General features: G+C 39.2%; 1 long non-coding RNA gene across 1 annotated transcript; it reads right to left on the bottom strand.

Moving 5' to 3' along the window:
* Nucleotides 1–7,018: 7,018 nt before the first annotated feature.
* Nucleotides 7,019–8,371, bottom strand: LOC120970003 (uncharacterized). Its single transcript, XR_005764771.3, has 2 exons — nucleotides 7,750–8,371; nucleotides 7,019–7,427 (listed from the first exon to the last, which is right to left on the bottom strand). It is a non-coding gene; the product is annotated as an uncharacterized lncRNA (long non-coding RNA).
* Between the last annotated feature and the right edge of the window lie 5,804 nt (nucleotides 8,372–14,175).

The following is a 14,175-nucleotide window of genomic DNA, read 5'->3' as shown; positions in this document are numbered from 1 at the left end:
GTCCGGCAGGCTGTGAGGAGTTGTTTCCGGCAGGGTCACTGCCGGGAGCGGACGGCTCGACCGGGAGAGGCTTACCGTAGTCCAACTTTCTCCTTTTTCGGGCCATTGTAGCTGGTGATACGGAGGGCTGCGAGAGATGGAGAACAAAAGTTCCTGGTTCCACAGGAAGCTTCTACGCGGCACACTTTGACAGGTGATCAGCTATGCTGTTTTCCGCATGGGGTACGTGCTCTGTTTGCAACCCATCAAAGTGCTCCTCCAGTCTCCTCCCTTCCTCGACATATGCTTCCATCAATGGGCTTTGATAATCCTTGTTGACTTGTCTCACCACAAGCTGTGAATCTCGTCGAATGATCAACTTCTTAATTCCCAATTCCGCTGCAATCCTGAGTCCGGCAAGGAGCCCTTCATACTCAGTTCTATTGTTGGTGGCTTCTTCTCGGGTAAAGTGCATTTGGACGACATACTTCAAGTGCTCCCCGGAGGAGGCAACAAGAAGCACGCCAGCCCCTGCACCTTGTAGGGAAAAAGCACCATCAAAATACATAATCCATTCTTGGGGTGATTCCTTGCCGGGGAGAGCTGTTTTTGTCACTTCCTCATCAGGGGTTGGCGTCCATTCTGCAATAAACTCTGCCAGTGCCCTGCTCTAAATAGTTGATGTGCTCTCAAATTTCAAACCAAAGCTAGATAACTCCAAAGCCCACTCCACTATACTGCCGGTGGCCTCAGGGTTTTGAAGTATCCTTTGCAACGGGAAACCAGTGACAATAGTGATCTCGTGGGCTTGGAAGTAGTGGTGCAGTTTCCTTGAGGCCATGATGAGGTCAAAGATCAATTTTTGCACAACAGAGTACCTCGATCTAGCCCCTTGTAACAAGGAGCTGACGAAGTATACTGGGCGTTGCACCACTTTCTTCCTCACCGCGTCCTTGGGGTTGCTCTCGTTGTCGTGCTCATTGCTGTTCTGATCCTTTTCTGATTCTGCCGCGATCTGGCCACTTTCTGCCACATCCACTTCTCGCTGTGCTACCAAGCTCACACTAACCACTTGGTTGGTTGCCGCCAAGTAAAGCAATAATGGCTATTGGGGTTTGGGTGCAACCAAGGTAGGCACAGACGATAGGTAGGCCTTCAATTCCTGCAGAGCTGCATCTGCTTCCGGGGTCCACTTCATAGGCCCTGCTTTCTTCAAAATTTTAAAGAACGGCAGGGCACACTCGGCAGACTTGGAAATGAATCTGCTTAGCGCGGCAACGCATCCGGTCAAGCGCTTTACATCCTTAACTGTCCTTGGTGCTTGGATCTTCTCAATGGCCTTGATCTTGTCGGGGTTGGCTTCGATCCCCCAATGGGACACAAAGAATCCAAGTAGCTTGTCAGAGAGAACACTGAATACACACTTCTCCGAATTAAGCTTCAAGTTGATCTTGCGTAGATTAGCAAATGTCTCCTCCAAATCCTGGATAAGGGTGGACTTATCCTTGGTTTTGACCACGATGTCATCCATATAGGCTTCTACATTTCTGTGTAACTGTGGCTCAAAACCAATCTGGACTGCTCTTGCAAAAGTGGACCCGGCACTCTTTAATCTGAAAGGCATGCAGACAAAGCAGTACGTACCACACGGAGTGATGAACGATGTCTTCTCCTCATCTTCTTTGGACATGAAGATCTGGTGGTTGATACGTCTCCAATGTATCTATAATTTTTGATTGTTCCATGCTATTATATTATCTATTTTGGATGTTTAATGGGCTTTAATATGCTCTTTTATAATATTTTTGGGACTAACCTATTAACCGGAGGCCTAGTGCCAGTTTCTGTTTTTTTGCCTATTTTAGTGTTTCGCAGAAAAGGAATATCGAATGGAATCCAAATGGAATGAAACCTTCACGATGATCTTTCTTGGAGTTGAAGTCTGGAACGCCACGAGGCGGCCACAAGGCAGAACGGCGCGCCAAGGGGGGTAGGCGCGCCCCCACCCTCGTGGGCCCCTCGTAGCTCCACCGACGTACTTCCTTCGCCTATATATACTCTTATACCCTAAAAACATCAGGGGGAGCCACGAAACCTCTTTTCCACCGCCGCGACCTTCTGTACCCGTGAGATCCCATCTTGGGGCCTTTTCCGGCGATCTGCCGGAGGGGGAATCAATCACGGAGGGCTTCTACATCAACACCATAGCCTCTCCGATGAAGCGTGAGTAGTTTACCACAGACCTTCGGGTCCATAGTTATTAGCTAGATGGCTTCTTCTCTCTCTCTTTGATCTTCAATACAAAGTTCTCCTCGATGTTCTTGGAGATCTATTCGATGTAATACTTTTGCGGTGTGTTTGCCGAGATTCGATGAATTGTGGATTTATGAACAAGATTATCTATGAATATTATTTGGTTCTTCTCTGAATTCTTATATGCATGATTTGATATCTTTGCTAGTCTCTTCGAATTATCGGTTTAGTTTGGCCTACTAGATTGATATTTGTTGCAATGGGAGAAGTGCTTAGCTTTAGGTTCAATCTTGTGGTGTCCTTTCCCAGTGACAGTAGGGGCAACAAGGCACGTATTGTATTGTTGCTGCCATCGAGGATAAAAAGATGGGGTTTATATCATATTGCTTGAGTTTATCCCTCTACATCATGTCATCTTGCCTAATGCGTTACTCTGTTCTTATGAACTTAATACTCTAGATGCATGCTGGATGGCGGTCGATGTGTGGAGTAATAGTAGTAGATGTAGAATCATTTCGGTCTACTTGCCACGGACGTGATGCCTATATTCATGATCATTGCCTTAGATATCTTCATAACTATGCGCTTTTCTATTAATTGCTCGGCAGTAATTTGTTCGCCCACCGTAATACATGCTATCTTGAGAGAAGCCACTAGTGAAACCTATGGCCGCTGGGTCTCTTTCATATTATATTGCATCTCTGTTATTTACATCGCATCTCCTTTACTATTTTGCAATCTTTACTTTCCAATCTATACAACAAGAATACCAAAAATATTTACTTTACTATCTCTATTAGATCTCACTTTTGCGAGTGGCCGTGAAAGGATTGACAACCCCTTTATCGTGTTGGTTGCAAGATTCTTGATTGTTTGTGCAGGTACTAGATGACTTGCGTGTTGTCTCCTACTTGATTGATACCTTGGTTCTCAAAAACCGAGGGATATACTTACGCTACTTTGCTGCATCACCCTTTCCTCTTCAAGGAAAAACCAACGCATGCTCAAGAGGTAGCAAGAAGGATTTCTGGCGCCATTGACGGGGAGATCTACGCCAAGTCAAGACATACCAAGTGCCCATCATAAAATCTTCTCCCTCGCATTACATTATTTGCCATTCGCCTCTCGTTTCCCTAACCCCCACTTCTAAAATGAATTACGAAAAGATTTTCCCTTTTCTTTCGCTCTTCTTCCGTTCGATCTTGTGTTACCATGTGTCTTCTTTTTGCTTGCATCTTCGCTTGCTAAAAGTTTATGGATCCTCATCCACTCACTAATCTCTTTAAGAGATCCAATTATGATGAAACTATTGCTAGTGTGTTGAGTGCACTAGATTATCTTTATGAAGTTTTGCTTGATATTCATGAATCTAAAAATTGTGATGAAGAAATATATGAAGTGATTCATGATAGCTCCTTGAATAAAAAGCATGATTGCAATGGTTTTACTATAAATTCTATTTGTGTCGATTGTGCTAATAACATGCAAAACCCTAAGCTTGGGGATGCTAGTTTTTCTATGTCCACTACTTGTTGCAATGATCATGATTGGGGTGATTCTTCTTATAATCTTGAAAATTTATTTAGGCCCCATGATGAATATGAGATTGATAATAATGTTTGCAATAATATTGAAAGTGGGTTTGGAAGAGTGTTAACTTTAAATCCCACATATTTGGAGGATGTTCAATCTTATGAATTTTTTGATAAAAGTGGGTTGGGAGAGGTCACGACTTTATTTTATGATAATCCCACTATTTCGAAAGAGTGTCAACTTTGCATGCATGAGGATCACGAAGAGAAAATTTTATGTGATAGTTATATTGTTGAATTTGATTATGATCTCACATGTAATTATTATGAGAGGGAAATATGGTTGTAGAAATTTTCATGTTACTAAATTACCTCTCATTATGTTGAGATTGCTAATGTTTCTTTCTTCTTCCTTGCATATGCTAGATCTTGCTTGTCTTGCTAATTTCTTTTCCTATAAAATGCCTATGCATAGGAAGTATGTTAGACTTAGATGTGATTTTCATATGCTACATGATGCTCTCTTCGTTTTCAATTGCTATCTTTTATGTGAGCATCATTGAATTTATCAATGCCTAGCTAGGGGCGTTAAATGACAGCTCTTGTTGGAAGGCAACCCAATTTTATTTTTGTTATTTACTTTTTGTTCATGTTTAGTAATAAATAATTCATCATGCTACTGTTATGATTGTGTTTTTTATGTTTTAATTAGTGTTTGTGCCAAGTAAAGCCTTTAGATTCTTCTTGGGTGATAGTTGTTTGATCTTGCTGAAAAAGACAGAAACTTTGTGCTCACGAAAATAATTTTAAGAAATCACAGAAAAGTGATGTTGCCCTGATTATTTTTGCAGTAGATTAATATACAAATTGCCCTGGTCTTCCTAATTTGGCAGAATTTTTGGAGTTCCAGAAGTATTCGATTTAGTCAGATTGCTACAGACTGTTCTGTTTTGACAGATTCTGTTTTCGTGTGTTGTTTGCTTATCTATTTCTATTATATAATTAAAACAGAAGACAAATAAGACACCACGGTAATCCACATAGAATAAATTATCTTGACCATAAAATTTAGATATGAACGGTTTAGATTTAAAGATATAGTGTTACATATAAATATTATTACGTACAAATAGTTGGACACGTCACGTGTCATATACTTTTGGAATAGTTCAACATGTTATAAGAAAAACGATGCGTTCACAGAGAAAAAAGAAAAATAATACTACCTTATGTTGGTGTTACAACAAGTTCATATGGTAACAGGGAAAATAGGACCCCGATAACGGTCGAACGTTCGGTCTGCAGAAGCAACAGGGAAAATAGGACCCCGATAACGGTCGAACGTTCGGTCTGCAGAAGCAACAGGGAAAATAGGACCCCGATAACGGTCGAACGTTCGGTCTGCAGAAGCCCCAGACCGAACGCTTCGTTCGCACAAGGAGGGAGGTTCTCCCGAACCAAAACGTTCGATCAACGACCCCTTCCAGCCCGAACATCGAACCCCTTCCAGCCCGAACGATCGACCTCACCAGCGCCAACAAAAAAAGGACCGACGGCCCATTTTACTGGGCCAGATCCCAGACATTAAGAAAAGCACACAAATAAAAACATAAAAATGTCCAAAATAATAACCAAACAGTAAAAAAATGAAAGACAAGAAAATTTCACTATGGGTTGAAGCCAAAAAAATTGCCATCATCTTTATAAGCAAAATTTGCCATGGTCAACAAAAAAGAAAAAGTCCATGCAAATTTTGCATCTTTGCCATGATGGCAAGTGTGGACGAAAAATTTGTATGCTATTTTTACTCTATAAATGAAGAGACAAAAAATGTGGATTAAAAATTGCCATCATGTGCACGATCTTTTGATTAGTAGTAATTGCCACGTTTTGTAAAGTAAATGTACCATAGTCTATAGTAGCAAAAATTACCATGAACAATGAAAAAGGCAAAATTTGTCGTGGATGAAGTATTTTTGCGATGGCAAAAATAGAAGTCAAACTTGCCATGCTCCATAGAAGTAAATGGGTCATGAGTGACAAAAAGAAAATTTGCCACGTATGTTTAATAAAAACTGCCATGGTAATAAAAAGTTAATTTTGCCATGGCAATAAAAAAGGTTAATTTTGCCATGTATGTTCAAGTAAATTTGCCATGTACTTACAAGTAAAGTTGCCATGGCAATTAAGGTAAAAATTCGCCATGGTAACTTAGAAGAAATTTTTTTGACATAGCAAAAAAGAGTTAAATTTGCCATGTATGTTCAAGTAAATTTTCCATGTACTTACAAGTAAAGTTGCCATGGCAGTTAAGCTAAAATTTTGCCATGGCAACTTAAAAGTAATTCTTTTGACATGGCAAAACAAAGTAAAATTTGCCATGTATGTAACAATAAATTTGCCAAGTATTTAAAGGTAAAATTGCCATGGCAATGAACGTAAAATTTTGCCATGGCGAAAAAAAGTAAAAGTTGACATGGCAAAGCAGAAAGTTAAATTTGCCATGCTCCATGAATTTTCCTTTATTTTGGCATGGCAAATAAAAGGTAAATGTTGCCATGACAAAATAAAGGTAAATTTGAAATGGCAAAAAAAGAGTAAATAATTTCATGCAGGAAAAAAATTGCCATGAATGTTGAAGTAAATTTGCCATGTATGTGCAAGTAAATTTGCCATGGCAAAATGAAAGGGAAATTTTGCCATGTCGTGATTAAGAAAAAATTACCATGTTGTAAAAGAAGAAGAAAAGATTTGCCATGCTCACAGAAAAAAAACGTGCTGAAAATTACCAGGGCAATTTTAGAGATTGTGAACTTGGGTGAAAATTGCTATCATAGAAAACAAAAAATCATCACTATGTACAGAACCTAAAAAAGTATATATTTGCCATCTTTCTACACAAAACTGACCCAAAAATGCCATGTTTTAATGGTTGCTAACTGAAAAAACATCTACAGATTAACTTGAGAGCAGTAACAACTTGGGAAGGGGGAGGGGGGTCTGAAAAAAGCATCTACAGATTAACTTGAGAGCATTAACAACTTGAGAAGGGGGGGTGGGCAGATGGCAAACCATTGCAAATGTCATTTATTTATCATGGCAAAATTATTTATTCGACCAGGTCAAGCAAAACTAGTAAGTCACCTGGTGCTAGAGTGCTTGTTTATGATCAATAGCGCTGATGGCTTTAAGAAGTCGATCGCAGAACCACAATTAGTGATTTATTTCACAATCCAATCAAGAACAAAACTCCAGAAAAAATGGAATTTTCCCACTCAATGCAGCATGGGCACTCCAGGTGCAGAAGCTAATATGACTGCACTATCTCAAATAAAATCCTTACAACACAAAGTGCATCGAGCTCATCAAACAATAGACTGTACAACTAACTGAACCGATCATCCCACATATGTGAATTGAGCTACATTTTCCCAGAACAAAGAAACAACGGTCACCTGATTTGCTTTTGTCGAGGAACCCGCAGAGCTCCGATGCCCTTGCAAATCGCAAGCATCGTCACACTGACAAGGAAATCAGAATCCAACGCAGGGGGGCGATCGCGAGGCGGTCGAGGCCGTCACACTTTAACCAGGCGATAGCCTCATAGGGACGGCGCTCCTCGTCGGGGCAGGTAACTGTGGGGTTGAAACCGCCATTACATATCTACCATGAAAAGATGATTGAAGTAAATATATCTTCTATTCAGTGATGTTAAAAATTGTATGTGTTTGCCACAGCAGAAAATTGTTCTTCCTGAGCAAACGAAATGGCAAGAATTATAGTGGTACGCATGCCAACTAGCCATTCACTGCATATATGGAAGTGCCATAGATTATCCCTATCAATTATAAAACCAGATCAAATAACTACTGCCATGACATCTCTACCAATGTGCCTATATAATGCTGGCGTCTGAAATGAAACACAGGCACAACACAACATATGCATTAGAGTAGGAACCAAAAACATTGATAGGATATGGGACCTTGAATTCAGCTCCATGGCGTCTATTGTCTGCGTGAGCACGGAGCAGGCGGAGCACGGCCCCGTCGTCACCGACCAGTGGTGCCACAGTCGCCTCGGCCTTGCGCCTCATCGTCGTCATCTCGGAAGAGGAAGAGGGCCTCCTCCTCGTCGGCGTGGAAGAGCAAGCGAGCATGCGCAAATTAAGGAGGGCCTCCAGCTCGTGCGCGGCGCCATAAGCGCGCCCCGCCTAATCTGAAGACGGCATCGCCCCCTCCCTCTGCAAATTCATGGGGACTCGTCGTCGCTCCCCTCCGCGAGCAGGACCTCCACCAGCGACTCCTCACACTGCGGCGAGATCCCGTGGAGGGCGAGTCCCTCTTCGCCGACGAGAGGACGCTGTCGGGGAGGAGACCATCGTGTCGCCCACTCGCGGATGCGTCCATGGCGCTGTCTCAGGAAGCTCGTCACTGGGCCTCCGCCTCCGTTGTCTGCCAGAACCACCTGAATCGCCCCTCTCTCCGGCTGTGCACGCCGGGAATCGCCGCTCTCCCCCTGCAATGCCCGTCGGGAATCACCGGAGTCGCCGCTCACTCAGCCTTGCTATTGGGTTGTGAGTGGCCTGTATGTGTGGCCGAATGGATAAGGGAGAGGGGGGGGGGGGGGGAGGGAAGGGGGAGGAGAGACGTGGTCGTTCGGTGCTGACTTGGCACTGGGACATGCTCTAAGATTTGTGCAGATAAATCCCCTAAAAAAAAGGATTTGTGCAGATAATCGGACGGCAGCTAGGGCGTTCGGGCTGACATGCAAAAATACGGGTCGTTCGGCAGTTATCGTTTCCGGGAAAATATGTCCGGCGGCCAGCTATGAAAGAGTCCAGTTCAGAAAAAAGGGAAGTGTCCGACCACAGAACAAAGCTGGCGCCATCTATAGCATCAGTAAAGTAATCAGGCTGGTCTCCTTCGTCATTAAATAAAACAATCCAGACTCAGCTTAGTGCGCTTCAGCTTAATATTAAGTACTTAATATTAAGTATTCACGATTTGGCCCATTAATGTGCCACGAGATGGCTTGAAGGAAAACTTAGCATCAGATGTCTAGAAAATACAGTGTATACTAGACAAATAAAAAACTAGGCCCCGACATGCAGATACATGTTCGTATTAGAATCCACAGCCCAATTAAAAAAACAATCTACAGCCAATCGGAGAGTAGAGGAGAAAAGATAGTTTGGCCAATCAAATATCAGTCTGTGTTGCATTCCGTTACATCATGGGTGATGTTAGCAGTAAATAATTTAGTTTTAAACTAAAATAGCTACACGATTTAAAGAATGTGACTCTATTTAATTTATCAAAACTCAAAATAGTTGTACAATTTAAAGAATGTGACTATTTTGCAAACGAATTTCGAAAAGAGATACTAATGTTAGCAACTTGGCTTACGTACAGAAACGCCATCTGAAAAATGTCAGTACCTAATTCAAAATGAACAATAGAAATGCTCCCTCCGTAAATAAATATAAGTGTGTTTAGATCACTACATCCATTTTATATATGAAATAATATACATCTATTTTTAATTTTTATATAACACGTGTTGTGGCCACAACAATAAATTCCACCACTAAATCTTCGTGAGCCTAATTATAATGGTGTCAATTTATAGATAAAATGATACTATAATATTAGCATGACAAGGAAAACATAATTCTATCGGAAACGGATACGGACTTGGGAAAAGCCAGGCGCAAATATACATGTTGTCATAGAGTTTAGTAGTCATCAGTTATTAGCTTATTTTTTCACGGGAGCTTGGTGATTAGCAACTCGGATCAGCAGCCCTTAATAAACTTAACTGTAGTAAAATTATCACTTAGAGATATAACTTTTTTTCATTTTTATACATTTTTTTCAAAAAATATGTGGAATAAAATATATTTTACATGACATTTCAAATGTAGTTAGTTCCGTATTATTCTGTTGTCAACTGAGGATAGTGGTAAGAGACGTAAATTTTAACGTCTATCTATTGAATATTGTGGGTGATGCTATATACAACTAGCAATCTTATCGAGTATACAAATCTTTATGTATAATATACCAAAGTATCATCGAGTAGTTTCAACAAAAAAATATTAGCATTCCCGTGACCATGTTAGATGATGTTTATGGCATACACAATATAATCCCGTGGGCAAGGTACAAGACATTTAAACCACGTGTTTTCGTTAGAAAGCTCAAATATAAACCGTGTTGTGTGCAAATTTGTAAAAGAGTAAGCCTAAGGCTTGGTGCTAAAGAAGCCAAGAAATTATACTAAAATTTCATGCAAAGGCGCCCACGTGGGTTCCTGGATGGCATGCATTGCATTAATGCAAACCACTTAAAAACCATATCCTCTTCTTGGACAAGAGAAGCCCACTACATGTACTTCTTTGTAGTTGAGCTCTCTAAGTCACCTAATACGATGCTAAAACATGAAAAAGAATATACACATATCATATACTAGGTTGCAATTAGTTACATGAGTTTTTCACAAATACAAGTATCTTTTTTTAGGGAACACTGATACAAATAACATTTATTTTCTAAAAATGTTAGGCGGTTCAAGTTCCATATATATAGGGAACACTGATACAAATAACATTTAGGGAACACTGATACAAGTAACATTTAGGGAACACTGATACAAGTATATATATATATATATAGAGAGAGAGAGAGAGAGAGTTACTATTCATCACCCAGGATGCAGAATAAGTTATTCTTCACCCGAAGTAATCTTACGATCACTTCCTAAATAAATTACGTTTAGAATATAAATAGTTACATGCACATTAATTCAATATGTAAAATTTGGTCTAAAAAAAGTTATAAGATCAGAAAAATCATATTTTATGTATGTTTTACAATATGTTTTTACATTTGTAATTTTATGTAACATAAAATATTTTTTACGGCGAGTACATATTTTCTTACGTTCTTTTTTTATGTATGAAATAAGACAAAATTTACAAAACGTAAAAATACGATGCATTGATGTCAAAATAGAGAGGGGGTGAAGAATAACTATTCCTCACCCAGGGTGACGAATAGCGCGACCCTATATATATATATATATCATATAAAGGAATCGAGTTTGGTGTCATCATGAAATACTAACACTCAGACCCCATGATTTATTTTTAGAACATAGTAATAACTATCCTTTTCCTATAGACAAAAAGTTTATATTCTCATGAGAACGAATATGTAGGTCGTCGAATATAGATCCATGCAAACATATCGTATGCTTCAGTAGCCAAGAAAAAACACACATTTAGAAATCTTTGAATATACAAACAAAATTATAAATTAAAATTAATGGTCTCTTCATGAGGCTATGCTTAAAGCGGTCCTCCTTGAGTCGCGTGCAGCCAAATGCATGTCACCATATACATGTGAACCGCACTTAGATTCATAGTAATTTACATCTAAGCTATAGGGAGTCCTAATTTTGAAAAATAAAAACACACAAAAGGAACACATATTCAAAAACTCAATTACTAGAGTTCAGCGCAACAATATATGCTAATCACTCAAATAGACTAATTGGTGGTGGTTGCAGGAGGTGCATAGAGTGTAAGGATCGGGATGTATTTTATATGACTAAACAGAAAACAAAAGGCACTGGAGTTGGCACAATATTTACTTGATGCACAAATGATAAATACACAAACTACAAATAATGTATATATATAATAAATAATTTTTCAAACTGATTGCTTTCACTCTATACAATGTTCATATAATCAACATATTTATACAGAACTAAAGTAACAACACAAGGCATCTCTAATGCATAAGAGCATAAAATAGCATCCGTAGATAATATGTTTGAATTTATAAAGAGATTTTTTTCATACCATATCAAAATTTCATATTTCTATCAAATACATTACGTAAATGTAACTGTACTAATTTTGTGTCACACCTTATAAATGAAGTAAATTATCTTTGTAATAAATAAGAATTTTTATTTAATAATAATATTAAATATATAAGTTTAAAATTTTGCAATCAGAAAATATAATGCTAGCCGCGCAAATGCGCGGGTAGCCCCGCAAGTTTCGATGAATTTATGAGTAGTATCGGGGTGTATGAACCATAGAGAAGTTGGAATACAGTAGGTTTAACACCAATATAAATAAAGACTGAGTTCATTACAGTACATTAAAGTGGTGGTTTATTTTCTTATACTAACGGAGCTCGTGAGATTTTCTGTTGAGTTTTGTGTTGCGAAGTTTTCAAGTTTTGGGGTAAAGATTTGATGGATTATGGAATAAGGAGTGGCAAGAGCCTAAGCTTGGGGATGCACAAGGCACCCCAAGATAAAATTCAAGGACAACCAAAAGCCTAAGCTTGGGGATGCCCCGGAAGGCATCCCCTCTTTCCTCTTCGTCTATCGGTAACTTTACTTGAGGCTATATTTTTATTCACCACATGATATGTGTTTTGCTTGGAGCGTCTTGTATGATTTGAGTCTTTGCTTTTTAGTTTACCACAATCATCCTTGCTGTACACACCTTTTGGGAGAGACACGCATGAATCGGAATTTATTAGAATACTCTATGTGCTTCACTTATATCTTTTGAGCTAGATAATTTTGCTCTAGTGCTTCACTTATATCTTTTAGAGCACGGTGGTGGTTTTATTTTATAAAAATTATTGATCTCTCATTCTTCACTTATATTATTTTGAGAGCCTTTTAGAACAACATGGTAATTTGCTTTGGTTATAAAACTAGTCCTAATATGATGGGCATCCAAGATGGGTATAATAAAAACTTTCATATAAAGTGCGTTGAATGCAATGAGAAGTTTGATACTTGATGATTGTTTTGAGACATGAGGATGGTGATATTAGAGTCATGCTAGTGAATTAATTGTGAATTTGAGAAATACTTGTGTTGAGGTTTGCAAGTCCCGTAGCATGCACGTATGGTAACCGTTGTGTAACAAATTTGAAGCATGAGGTGTTTCTTTGATTGTCTTCCTTATGAGGTGCGGTCGGGGATGAGCAATGGTCTTTTCCTACCAATCTATCCCCCTAGGAGCATGCGCGTAGTGCTTGGTTTTTGATGACTTGTATATTTTTGCAATAAGTATGTGAGTTCTTTATGACTAATGTTGAGTCCATGGATTATACGCACTCTCACCCTTCCACCATTATTAGCCTTTCTAGTACCGCGCAACTTTCGCCGGTACCATATACCCACCATTTACCTTCCTCAAAACAGCCACCATACCTACCTATTATGGCATTTCCATAGCCATTCCGAGATATATTGCCATACAACTTTCCACCATTCTGTTTATTATGACACGCTCCATCATTGTCATATTGCCTTGCATGATCATGTAGTTGACATCGTATTTGTGGCAAAGCCACCATTCTTAATTTTCTCATACATGTCACTCTTGATTCATTGCGCATCCCGGTACACCGCCGGAGGCACGCATATAGAGTCATATTTTGTTCTAGTATCGAGTTGTAATTTTTGAGTTGTAAGTAAATAGAAGTGTGATGATCTTCATTATTAGAGCATTGTCCCATGTGAGGAAATAAATAAATAAATAAGAGAAAGGCCAAAAAAAGAGAAGGCCGAAAAAAATGAGAGAAAAAGTGAGAAGGGACAATGCTACTATCCTTTTTTCCACACTTGTGCTTCAAAGTAGCACCATGATCTTCATGATAGAAAGTCTCTTATTTTGTCACTTTCATTTACTAGTGGGAACTTTTCATTATAGAACTTGGCTTGTATATTCCAACGATGAGCTTCCTCAAAATGCCCTAGATCTTCGTGAGCAAGCAAGTTGGATGCACACCCACTTAGTTTCTTTTGTTGAGCTTTCATATATTTATAGCTCTAGTACATCCGTTGCATGTCAATCCGTACTCACTCACATTGATATCTATTGATGGGCATCTCCATAGCCCATTGATACGCCTAGTTGATGTGAGACCATCTTCCTCCTTTTTTGTCTTCTCCACAACCACCATTCTATTCCACCTACAGTGCTATGTCCATGGCTCGCGCTCATGTAATGCGTGAAAGTTGAAAAAGTTTGAGAATACTAAAGTATGAAACAATTGCTTGGCTTGTCATCAGGGTTGTGCATGATTTGAGCATTTTGTGTGACGAAGATGGAGCATAGCCAAACTATATGATTTTATAGGGATGAACTTTCTTTGGCCATGTTATTTTGAGAAGACATAATTACTTTGTTAGCATGCTTGAAGTATTATTATCTTTATGTCAATATTAAACTTTTGTCTTGAATATTTCGGATCTAAATATTCATGCCACAATAAAAAAAATTACATTGATAATTATGTTAGGTAGCATTCCACAACAAAAAATCTGTTTTTATCATTTACCTACTCGAGGACGAGCAGGAATTAAG

This window comes from Aegilops tauschii, chromosome 7 (assembly GCF_002575655.3).
Source record: "Aegilops tauschii subsp. strangulata cultivar AL8/78 chromosome 7, Aet v6.0, whole genome shotgun sequence".
Lineage (NCBI taxonomy): Eukaryota > Viridiplantae > Streptophyta > Magnoliopsida > Poales > Poaceae > Aegilops > Aegilops tauschii.
Note: the sequence above shows the minus strand (reverse complement) of the source record. Positions and strands in the feature narration are given on the sequence as shown.